Raw genomic sequence first — 13482 nt, 5'->3', positions numbered from 1 at the left:
TCCATTCTGTGTTCAAATTATTAATAGATGTTTGTAGCTGTTTCTTTTAATTTGGGGTTGTGCACCACATGCCAATGAAGATCTCAGAGGGTTTACTCCATCCACATCATTATGGTTAACGCTACTGTAAGGAGACAGCTCTTCCTCAGTCATATTTGGAGTGCTTTTCCACCTGAGTAACTCAACAGTGTTCCACCAGTAGCAGGATATTTTGAATATATGACAATGTACACTGCTATTCAAATGGTTTTCAATGTCTAATTCCTCACAAGCGGATAGCTTTTCCCTACTCTGAAGTCTGTTTTTCATCTGGAAGTTCTGCTGAAATCTGTTCACCATGGTTAGGTAACCCTGCTGCCATTTCAGACTGTCGTTAGGTTTTCATTCTCCTACAGACACACAAGCCACCACAGTGTGAAACACACTGGGAGACAAGGCTTTCATTTCTCAGAGAACTTTACTACTGACTTATTTAGGTTAGGAAAAATCCATAATCAGTCTCTATACATATTTCTACTTCTTGCACTAATATAAACCTGTACTGCTTGTTGTATGATAGATAAATTCTTTCTATCTGTTAGTGTTATGAAATTTGAGTAGAAATTCTTGCCACCAGTGTTATTCAAGCTATGGAAGAACAAGTGTTAGGACCATGATTTTCTAATTTTTTCAAGCAGGTTTATTTTACTGCCTTCTCCCCTGAATGTTGGAGTTTTGGAAATTTCACACTATTTATTTGCAGCTTACAGATTTTTCATTTGGTTTACTTTTATGATCAAAGTATCCTCACTCTTCCTCTTTAGGGCACACATTTGAAATAAAATGGATTTAATATATATAGAAATGCTTATCCCCCAAATTCACACAAATAACTTGTTCTTTTTACTTCTGTTTTCCAACTGCTTTCATGCTCTTCCCTCCCCAGAGATATTTTTGTAAATGTGCTATGCTAATTTTATCTACAGCCTGATGTGAAAAAAAGTTGGGGCATAGCAGTCCTTATGAAAATACCTTCAGATGGAGTAGGGAGAAGGAGAATTTGACAAACAAACATAGACAATCCTACATAGTATTTATCTAGGACTATGGGAGATACCTAGGTTAGTATGCATATATACCTGATCTGTCAAATGAAAGGATCTAAGAGAATGACACTCATTAGTAATTAGCATACCTAGTATCCAGATCTAAGTTTCTAATATAATTATTCAGTAAACAGAATTTGAGTTCTTAAAGCAATTACTTATTTCAGGGGTATCTATTATGCAAAAAAGAAACTAAGGACTGAAGAGAAGACACACACATAAGCACATCCAAACACAAAATGATGATATTCTAGTAGGGGGCTATTGAAGCAATGAGAAAAACTTCCCATAGCTAATGAGACATGGTGATCACAGGGACCCTTGAGATGGAGAATTGAGAATTTACTTCTATGGCTGTCCTACCCAGTGTAATGATACCAAATCCCACTTGAGTTTCCGTTTTATAAAATACCCAACTAGAATGCTCAAAACTCAAATTCATCAGAAGGGAAATAAGTCTGAGAAACTGTTACAACAAATTGGACCTTGAGGAGAACTGACCCACAGCTGGATAAAATCCTGGAAGTAAACGGTCATTAAGGAAAACTATGAATGCAAAACAAACACACAAAAAAGTAATGCATGGACTTTAGTTAATAGTAACTGGTCAATGTATTTTGATTAATTGTGTGTCAAGTGTATTATAATAAGATGCTGATAGTGGGGAAAACTGAATGTGAGGTGTAGGTAAATCATGTGCTCTACCTGTTAACCATCTAGAGGATAATTCTGTAGATCTAAAAATGTCCTAACATAATATCAATATTGGAAAAACTGTAATCATTGACAGATTATGTGAATTAGGGTGAATGAAACTAAATTTTTGAGTTTTAACAAGAAATTGTATTTATTCTTATTATATAAATATCATTACAGAATAATTTATTCACTCTTATCTCTACGATACTACAGCTAACTCTTTTATGTATAAGTCATAAGCTTTCCAATGGATATTAAAATTCAGAAAAGGTTTAACCTCATTTTTAAACATTAACCTGGTCTTTTATTTCTATTCTTATAATATATGGCAAAGATCAGCAAACTTTATGTCAAAGACCGGGAAAGAAATATTTTAATCTTTGCAGTGTCAGTCACAAATATTAGTTCCGCTATAGCTTTTGAGGCATCAAAGTCAATATGTGAAAAAACGACTGCGACTACGTTTACATAAAACTACGGTTGTTGCTGCTGTTGAGTTGGTTCCAATTTGTTACAAAGAACAAAACAGCGCCCAGTCCTGAGCCATCCTCCCAGGCCTTGTTCAGTTAGAGCCCACCATTACAGCCACTGTGTCCACCCGTTTTGTGGGAGGTCTTCCTCCTTTTCACTGCCTCTGTACCTTACCAAAGTCACCTGCTTGTCCAGGGACTGCCCTCTCCTGACAGTTCATGGGTGGAACCCTAGGCATCCTTGCTTATAAGGGACTTCTGGCTACTCTTCTAGTACAGATTTGTTTGTTCTTCTAGAAGTCCATGAGACTTACAGAATTCTTCCTCAAATATTTGTTTACCAAAACACAGAATCAAAAAAAAAGTGGCAGACTGGATTTGGCCTGTCAATTGTACTTACTGTCTCATGACATGACTGATTTTGTCTTAGATTTTTTCTTGAAAGACTCATAATGACCGCTATACTCATTGTCATCGAGTCAATGCTGACACAGAGTGAGCCTCTGAGCATATCTGAGACTGAAACTGTTTACGGGAGTAAAAAGCCCAGTCTTTCTCCAACAGACTACTTGTGGTTTCAAACTACTGACCTGCGCTGACCCAATGCTTAGCCACTACATTACCAGGGCCCCTAAAATAAATGATTCTGAAATTTATAGTCTTTGATTTTTTTTTAATGTGCCCTAGGCATGAAACAGCTCTGGCCACGATCTGGGCATCAAGCTAGGATGAACAAAGGGTTGCCAGTCTGTTCTGCCCCTGACTGACATAAGAGCACCACCACCAATCAGGTGTCTCTTTGCCCATAGCCAGGGGTTATGATTTTTAAATAGTATTGACAATGTGTCTCTACAAGGATTAGCCAAGGCCAAGGTCTAGAAAAAGGACCCTTGGTGGTGTCATGGGTAAAGCATTGTACTGCTAAGTGCACGCTTCGCAGTTGATACCCACCAGTTGCTCTGTGGCAAAAAAAGGGAGACCTTCTGCTTCAGTAAAATTTTAAACTTTTAGCCCAAAGGGATAATTATGATCCGTCCTTCAAAGTCTCTTTGAAGTATACTCTACTTGTATCAGTGAATTTGGGACTTCAAAAAGAAAAACACAAAACAAAAATTCCCAGTGCCAGAGAATTGAATCTAACTCACAACAACATTTATAGGGTTTCTGTATGGGAGGCTTTACATCTTTATGGAAACCAATCTCTATGTCTTTCTCCTACATAGCAATTGGTGGATTTGAACCTGTGGTTAGCAGTTTAGTGCTTTAACGCTTAGTGTTTACCCTATAGTGTCCCTCTGAGTTATATATTATCAGAACCTACCAACCGACTGGTAACATTTCCTAGTATTTTCTTATCATTCAGTTTTAAAAGAACAAACCAAAGCAATTTTTCAAAAGTGATGTTAATTGCATACATTTAAAAATATTTTAATAGTGTGATAACATGTTAAGGATCGGCTTGACATTTACAAATGTTTTAGTCCAATATTTTCACTTTCCAAAAAGTGAAGGAAAGAGAGCATACTAAAATGGAATTGTTTTTCTATTTGGTGACATATTGCTGAGAATTGGACTTTACCCAAGTATTCATTATTTTAGTGGCTGTTTTCTTTGTTTCTGTAGAAATAGGAAAAATGTGATTAGATTTCTAGATATAATAATAAAATCTTCACAACGTTGGTTAGTTGATTTAAATCTCTCCTACATTTCCAAACACATAGCCGGTTAGCTCTCAGTCTGAGCCTTTCTTCAGCACAAGAGCACACTTTGCCTCCTTTGCTCTCTGCCCAGGAAGTTGGCACCAAAACTGCAAAGTAAAATACTGTGTCTGCTTCCAAACTTAGCAAATATATGCACCAATATAAAATTTTAAAATATTTAAATAAAATAGTCCATTTAAAATGGACATTTCTCTCCTGAACTGAACTTTTGTGCTTCAAAATTAAGGGTGTTCTATAAAAAAAAATAGTACCATGAGTTCACAATGTCATCATCAAGTTGCTGCTGAGTCATTGGGTTTAAAATGGTCATATGCCGAGTTGTTTGGGGAATATGAAGTTTTACTTTGCTAAGCTGGCTGTCTAAAGAATTTGTGGAAGTTCAAGTATTTTTCCTTCTTTTTAGAGAGAGAAATGAGGTTAGTTAATATAATTCTATTGTAGCAGTTTATAAAATCTTCTCAAAATTTATGAACGTAGAGATAGCTCTACTATTAGCAACATCTCTCCTGAAACTCAAGTTGGGGAAAGAATATTGAACACATTTTAAATCGAACATTTCAGACATATTTTAATTATCTATAAAATAAGTTTGTAGTGCTTGATATCAACTTCAATTTCCCTCTAACCTTGATGCTAACTAAATAAGGTGTGTTTTCTCCAACTCTGAAAAAAATATTATATTTAGAATATTTTCCATCTTTGAATAAAATTCATATTTGTTTTCAAAATATGTGTAAACAAGTACGGGGAAATATAACTCAAATCAGGAGCAATTTGATGGCACCTGACACGACAGATAGGTAAGATGGACATTTTAAAGAGAACAAATCAAATGATGTGCTTAGAATTTGAACTCAAACTTTCAACATTAGCAGTTTACATAAGTTTCTATGAAAACTTACATGGATTAAATGTGAGTTTCCTCATCTTTAAAATGAGATTTTGCCATAACTAGATTTTATTTGCTAAGATAATACATTTCAAATGGTGGAGGAGAGAATCTCATTTCTCCTAAACATATGCTTTAGATGATTAAATACAGAGTGGTCTCTCTGTGGTGTAAGATGCTCTGGGAAGGCTGTGGGAACGCCTTTGAGTTTTTTTCAATGGGAGAGTCAAACTGACTCTTTGGATCATGGAGGAAACAAAGACTGCATTGTTCTCACCAACAGAGGCACACATAGCCACAAGACTTCACTGGAAAGAAGATCCAGCTTTGTTGCTGGAGACCCGCCTCGGATTCGCTGAGCTAGGTCATCTGATCCCCAGAGTGCTGAATGAGTGAGACAGGCCATTTGGCTCTTGATTTAGGCCAATTACTTGCTCTCTAAAGAGGGCACAGATAGACAGCTGAACATCAGGGAGGGGGGCAGGGGCGCACCACACAATAAACAGAACACGTCCTTAGTTTGGGGCACAGAGGGACTTGTTAAAAGATGAAATTGGTGCTGAATAGGAAGCTTAGAAAAAAATATCTAACCAGGATTCTTCTCTCTGGTGTTTTCTGCAGCTTCTATTGTATCCTGTTTTCTGCATAACCAAGTGACCCCGAAACCCTGTAAAGAGCACAGAGAACTTTCGGCCTCTCTGCTGAGTGGCTGACTATGAGCTTTCATCTTGAAAGGTCATGGAGTATTGGTTGAAGAAGGACACCATTTCAATTTGAGTGTCCTCTCTGTTTCAAGTGATTTGTGTGTTTGCTTTATAAATGGTATGCTGTCCCCAAACAAATGGAAAATTAGTTAGTCATCTCTGTGCATCTAAATCATTGATGTTTTGACATGAAATGAAACTAAATATGCCGTAGGCTTGAGATATTTCAAAATGTATATTTTAGGAAGTCACTGTGTGAAGATTATTTGAGGTTTTTCCTCTATAATATAGTCTATAGGAATTGTAAGATTAATATTTTGAGTAATGATAGAGTGAGCATCTAATATTAATTTGATAGTGTTATATACAAATTAACATTTATATTAAAATAATATGTGCTTGATTAAATATAATTATAATTCTCTTAGAAGATACCATTTAAATAATTTTTTGTATTTTTCAAGCCTCTGAAAAATAATATCATATCTAAGGAACAAGTAGAAAAGTATTTTATATTTGATTTCAATATTGATGTTATGCTATAACATAATATTTTAAATATTAAATCTCAGCTTTGAGAATATAGGGACACACTGTGCGTCACAGAGAAGAATGTGATGAAGGCAGAATAGATATATGATTTGAACTCAGAAAATATATAGATAGTTGAATACGAATAAGCCTGTTTAAAGAATTCCACTACAATAATTCTAGGACATAATCATTGGAGCCCAAACAACATAATTCTAGGAATATTAAATTAGTTAAGCATGTTTGCGATTGCTAACCTCCTTTGCAATACTTTTGGGAAATGCCTTCATAAAAGAAGTATGAGAAATAAATCCAAAGGGACTTCAAAAATTCCATTTTCTTGTTAACTTTTTGCAATGCATTGTGTGTGTGTGTGTGTGTGTGTAAGCGTGTTTGCAATAAGTTACCAGTGGACAAAAGATGTTAATGGAACATGGAATTCTTTATCAAAATTGCTAAAGTTTTGCAGCTGTGGTTGTAGGTTCATGTGGAGGAAAACCATTTCTCTCAATGATGAACTGCACCTAAGTGTTGTAAGTGTCATCTATTTGGTTCCAACTCAGAACAACTCTGGTACGACAGAGGCAAACTGCCTGGTCCTTCACCATCCCCACAAGGTCATTGCTAACCCTGGTAGTTTGGTTACAAATGAAAACATATGATCAGTTATTTTCATGCACTCTGTACATAAAATGACTCTTTTTATTTGGTGTTTATAGAATCCTCAACTGTTTGTAGTAAATAGGTCTTTATAGGTTTATAAACTTAGTGCTGTGAGTTCTGTAAGCACGATAGTTTACAAATAAAAAATATAACACATATATTGAACTTGATCTTGTGAACCGAAAGGTTGTTTTAAAATGTCTTACTTCAAATAATATCACTATGAATCTTAAGAATAGAAATAACATGAACTTTTGAAGAAAAAATAGATGGAAACCCTCCTCTGTATTTTCCCAGGTGGATATTCTTTGTCCACTCATTTTAAATCTGTTCAAAAATGGCATTTTGGTGGGGGAAACACTGCAGACACAAGAGCTAAACTTAAATTGATTTTTTTCACAGTTTCATTTTCACTATGACCAAAGTATCATTTTGTTCCCAAACTTGATGTCTAGCAGGGATATATCACAGCTTGGAATAAGAAAGGCACAGAGAATAAAGGACACTGGGCAATAAATCTCCTGACCAACTGAACTCACCGCGCTAGCTTCTCTGTGCCCATTACAGAGGCATGCCACTGTTGTGTGAAATAATTTGGGATAAGTAGAGAGTTTGAGTGTTATTAGTAGTTTTTTTTTTGTACAATTACAATTGGATTGATAAGTTCCTTGAGAGGCTGTGTGAATAATGGTGGAAACTGAATGATCAGAACAAAGCCAGGTATCGCATGGACAACATTATTTTCACCAGTTCCTCTTCACTCTTGAACTGCGCAGCACTGCCTGTGTGCCTCGGGCCCTTGCTTTTTGTCCAGAATATCCATGGATGAAAATAATACCAGATAATGATTCCAGAGCTCTCTGCCTGGAATTATCTGCAATTACCTTCTTCCCTACAGGACAAGGTTGGTGAACAAGCTTTGGCCATGGAGAAGGAATGTATTGCGGATTTTTTAAGTCAGAAATTATTTAACATTTTTTTCTTTTAAAAGATCTATTTGGAACAACAAAAGCGTTCAAGTCAGTTGGAGTTTTGCTTTCCCTCATCTTGTCACCACTAAGACCATTGTTTTAGTGCTGATGAGAGGAAAGTGGAGGGTAGGAATTAAGTTATTTTCTTATCATCTGCAAAGTCAATCAGGAGCCCTGGTGGTGCAGTGAATTACTCCTGTGCTGTTAACTGCGACATTAGCTGTTTGGACCTACCAAGACAAAGAGCGTTTCTGCTTCCTTAAAGGTTTACAGCCTCGGAAATCCACGGGGGCAATTCGAACATTCCCTAATAGGGTCATTTTGCCTCTGAATGGACTGATTGCATCTTAGGACAGCAGTAAAATTAATTAGCTGTTGTACTTATATATGCCTAAGCAGGTTTTTTGTGTGTGTGATTAGGTGCCCTTCCATGGATGGTGCGGACTCCCAGAGATTCTATGTACAACAGCCCAGTGCCAACCTCACAATTGATTCAACCCATTGCCGAGGCTCTTTGTTCAGTCATTTCCTTGACCTCCCCTGACTTTTTTGTTAACTCTTCACTTCACCAAGCATGACGTTCCTTACCTGCCCCTTCCTGCCCAGACTGCGTAAGCCTCATTCTGACATCCTCCATTTCAAGGAGCTAGACTACTTCAGAAAGGAATTCATGTCTGTTTCTGCCGGTCTATGGTACTTTAAATATTCCTCACCACCAACATCATCCAAGTGCATCAGTTCTTCTATGATTGTTCTTATTCATTGTCCCACATTTGCATTTATAGATATCAATTCCTTGTGTCTACCAAGAGTACCATGACTTGTGTGCTTAGAGAAAAAAAATGGTATTTTAAAATATGCATTTTACCAAAAAGATCCATTTTTCAAGTGGTCATTTTTATCATTGATCTCAAAATGTATGTTTATTAGCAGCATGTAACTTTTCCAGTTGTCGGTATATGAAACCCAGGATTGAGGGTCCTGCAAGGACAGCAAGGAGAATAGCAGGCTTGGGGAGGGAGGGGCAAGGGGTAGAGGGGAGGGTTAAAGGGGCTGATGTCAAGGAACGCATGTAGAAAGAGAATCAGTTTGGAAACTGATTGTGGTAACAATTGAACAATTATACTTGACTTGATTGAAATATATTTTGAAGACATGAACTGTGGTTACTGCATGAATGTGTAAAGATCCTAGATATGAATGGTGACTAAGAAATAGTTGTATTCTACCTTATAGTTAATAGCATCCCCTAAGGTCACTATGACAAATAAGTGCATATGAGTCAGAAGACACTCTTTTGATATCATTGTTTTAAGATTTAAAGACACTAAAATGGCTACACTATCAGAGATACATTTGTTACATAAATTTATAGTTAATAAAATTCTTTACTGCCATTGCCTTCCTTATAGAAAATAAATTAATTATTAAAGGAATATCTAGTATTTTTCCTCTGAATGAATCCAAGGAAAAGGGCAGTCATTTTTAAATTATGTTCTACTTAGGATCCTGAATTTTAAAGTAGCTTGAATAATATAATTTGTAGTTCTCTGTAAATAATGTATATTTGACAAACTCCCCCCATTTTAATTTTATCCAACAATTCCTGAGGTGTCTTAATTAAAAGTAAGTGAAGTTTATGCCAGTCATAAAAAGAATGGTTCTTACTAAAATTATGTCCTACATTCACTATTGTGAATAATTTAAACTCAGAAGTAAAATTTGATACTTTAGAAGATGTAGACTTGCTATGAAATTTAAATCAGCCAATTAAATTCTACCAAACATGTACTTAGTTTGTAGAAATTGATTATGTAAAATTTTCATTGCAAGCTATAAGGGGGAGAAAGAGAAGGAAATGATAGCAAGCACTTAAAATGTTATTTTAGTCAATATGAAGACACAAGTTAAAAAAGCCATTCGATAGATGGAAATTAATCATGATTTATATGGAAACTAAAAATCAAATAAGAGTTCACAAGTTAGGAATAAATAATAAAAATTAACATAAGGATGTAAATGTTGTATATGTGAAAATGGGATGGAGAATGTCTTCCAAATAAAAATGATATAAATATAAGTGAATCTTATTTAATATTTTCATATGTTTATGTCTCCTTAGGTTTTTCCCTTTTACTTTTGCAACAGAGTCTGATACTCAATATCTTCTTGTACTGTTGATTATCGATTGGCCAAGTCCTCAGTCACTGAACCCCCTTTCTAGTGAGCCATCTGTCCATGGAATAGCGTTTCTGCTTCCATAAACCCCAATGTGGTTTTGCTTCTTTCATTTACAACTCCTTTGATGGAATCATGTAAATGAGAGAAATAATTTAAACATTCCTTTTTTTTCTATCACTAAGATTTATTTCTCTTTTTAGAAATTTTCCAATCTTTTCTTTTCATCGGGGATTTCTATCTCAACCTTCTAAATGATGCCTTAAGAAATTTCAGGGGAATTGAGTTTTGGAGACAGAAAAATAGGTGAGCAAAAAAACAGGAGAAATTACTTCATTTTAAATCAAAGTATTTACAAGATTTTTTTTCTTTCTAAGAAGTTGTTTTCAATATAGTCCAAAAAGTCATCCTCTTGCCTCTTTTTAGGCTTAGTATAAGATAATAACAGACAACCCAACTCCCCAAATCTGTAATGGTTCCCTGAGATGATTTGGATAACAAACAGAGTAATATTAAGAAGTAACAGCTAACTTCAAAGATGCTTGTTCTCAAGGCAATTGAAATTATTTTCACTGAGCTTTTAAATTACTAATCTATCCCTGGTGTAACAGGATGTTGAATTTAAAATGAAAATTACAGAAAATAATTGATAAGAAGTAACATGGCATAGAGTGTGTATACCTGTTGTGTGTGTTACATTTAAGTTAATTATAATGTGATAATGAATAATTAAGATCTCCATAGTAATGAATGAGCAGGTTAATGTGAATTTCCCTCCAATCCTGCAAAGGAGAAAAAAATTCCAACTTTTCACTGTTGCATAGTCTATTATAGAACTTTAACATAATTTTTAAATTTTTTCTTTATTTTTTTAAAACAGTTTTATTAGGACTCTTACAACTCTTGTTACAGTCCATATATCAATTGTATCCGACATCTTTGTACAAATATTGCCGTTGTTCTTTCTGTGCATTTACTTTCCACTGAGCCCGTGGGAACAACTCCTCCTTTTTTCCCCTCCCCCCCAACCCTCGTGGCACCTTGATCAACTATAGATTGCTATTATTTTCAAATCTTCTCACACTGATTGAGTCTTACAAAATCCTGATCTGAAAGCCTAGCAAGAAAAGAAAATGAGATGAAATTCCAATATCTCATTCATGAGAATTAATGCACATTAAATATGCAATGAGTTAAATTAAATAGCATGCAATTAAAAATGATATATTATAAATGCAAATATTCAAATGCTGTGCATTGCATCCACTAGCAAGTCTGTTGCACATTAGTTCATTGGTGACCAAAAGTAGCAAGGATAAGAGTTAAGTTCCAGTCCTTGCTTCTTAGTTTCGCAGCAATCGCAATTCAAATGGTAAACTATGTGTCAATCTTTACAGCAATATCCGTGGGTGGATATTTCCATGATAGTGTGCATTTTGTGCTTGTGGACTCACACTATAATGCATGACAAAGTATAACTGATCCAATTGGTTTTCTGGCTGTAATCTTTAAAAAATGACATCACCAGATTTTCTCATGCAGCGCAGGTGAGTGGTTTTTAATCACCAACCTTTGGTTAGAAACTGAGCATTTAAGGATTTTTGCTTTTATGCAAAAAAGGTGGAAAGTTAAACTCTTGTTGTTAGGTGCTATTTACTCGGATCCCACCTATATCCACCTTGTGCACAACAGACCCAGTTCTGCGCCACAGCCACAGTGTTCCAGGCCTGAGTCAATTGTTATAGCCAATGTGCTAATCCATTTTGCTGAGGACCGCTCTGTTTTCTCTAGCCTTCCATTTCAATTTTACCAGGCATAGATTGACTGGTCTCTCCTGACCAAATGTTTAAGTATGTAAGATGAAGTCTCACCATCCTTGCCTCTAAGGAGCATTCTGGCCTAACTTTTTCCAAGACAGATCTATTTGTCTTTTTAGCAGTGTACAGTACATTCAATATTCTTGTCCAGTACCACATTCAAACACATCAATTCTTCTTCAGGCTTCTTTATCCAATATTTAACTTTCACATGCACATGAGCCAAGTGAAAACACCATGGTTTAGGTCAGGTGCACCTTAGTCCTCAAAGTAACATCCTTACTTTTCAACACTTTCAGGAGATCTTGAACAGCACATTCACCCCATGCAATGCACCGTTTGATTACTGACTGCTTCTTCCATGGGCATTGATTGTAGATCCAAGCAAAACAATATCCTTGATAACTTCAATATTTCCTCAGTTTATCATAAGGTTACCTGTTGGTCCAGTTATGAGGATTTTGGTCTTCCTTACATTGAGTTGTAATCCAAAATGATGACTGCAATCCTTGATCTTCATCAGCAAGTGCTTCGTGTCCTTCTCACCTTCAGCAATCAATGTTGTGTCATTTGTATATCATAGGTTGTTAAGAAGCTTTCCCTCAGGACTGATTTGTCTCATCCTGTCTTCTTGAAAGAAAGCAGAGAATATGAGAAAGAGGTGTATTGTGTTTTATAGATTTTACAAAGGCATAAGACTAGGTGGATCATAAAAAAACTTTACAAAGCATAATGAAAAATGGGAATTCCAAAGTATTACATTGTGTTTATGAGCAAACTGTAGTCTTTCAAATAGAACAAGGTTTAAAATCCAGAAGGGATGTGTCAGAATTCTTTCCTTTCACTGTACTGATTCAATCTGTATTTTGAGCAAATAATCAGAGAAGCTGCACTTTATGAAGATTGAAGAATCGACACATGTAAATTATGATGCTGGTGAAGTATATTCAAAGTACTATGGACTACCAGAAGAAGAAGAAGAAAGAATGTTTTAGAAGATGTAGAGCAAAGGTGACCCTAACAAGGCTTTATTTCACATACATTGAACATTTTATCCAAAGACACTAGTTCCTAAAAAAGTCCATACGGCTCGGTAAAGTCAGTCAATGAAATACAGGAAGAATGTCAACATGATAAACTGAGGTAATGGCTGCAAAAACAGGCTTCGGCGTAACAACTATGAGGATGACCCAGGAGTGAGCAATGCTTCCTTGTCTTGTCCACAGGGTCAGTGTGAGCTGGAAAGGGCTCAATGGCATCTGTGTTAGTCTGGGTACTTTAGAGAAACAAATCCACAGAAACTCATGTATAAGAGTTTTATAGAAAAGGTAAGTGCACATCAAGAAAACATCCCAACCCAGTACTTCCCAAGTCCACAAGTCCAACATTAGTTCATATATCCGACATCAATCCACAAAGTCCTCCTTCATCTCACAAAACACACACAATGATGCCAACTGGAGAAGGAAAGTTGAGTCAGTGAACATGTAAGCATCTCAGCGCTGGCAGGGTCTCCATATGGCTGTGCCAGTACCCAGGGATGTATCTGGGTAGGTCTATGCAACTTCTCCTCAGGGGTGTCTTGCAGGAGGTGAGCCTTGCCAGCTGAGGCAGGGAAGTGTCTAAGGCATCTGCACCCTGGTCCGACCATCACAAATCAAGAAACTGGAGAACTCGAAAGGCGAGAATCATAGAGCCATTTATCCCTCCACCCTTCAATTAACCCCACATGTGTTTATTGGCCAGGTTGGCAC

The 13482-nt window shown here is 36.1% G+C and overlaps 1 non-coding gene across 1 annotated transcript; it reads right to left on the bottom strand.

Annotated features, from left to right (window-relative positions):
• Nucleotides 1-2928: 2928 nt before the first annotated feature.
• LOC142454119 (small nucleolar RNA SNORA48) lies at nt 2929-3072 on the bottom strand. The gene has a single exon (XR_012785641.1). It is a non-coding gene; the product is annotated as a small nucleolar RNA SNORA48 (small nucleolar RNA).
• Nucleotides 3073-13482: the final 10410 nt, after the last annotated feature.

Source organism: Tenrec ecaudatus, chromosome 7 (genome assembly GCF_050624435.1).
Source record: "Tenrec ecaudatus isolate mTenEca1 chromosome 7, mTenEca1.hap1, whole genome shotgun sequence".
Taxonomy (NCBI): domain Eukaryota; kingdom Metazoa; phylum Chordata; class Mammalia; order Afrosoricida; family Tenrecidae; genus Tenrec; species Tenrec ecaudatus.
Note: the sequence above shows the minus strand (reverse complement) of the source record. Positions and strands in the feature narration are given on the sequence as shown.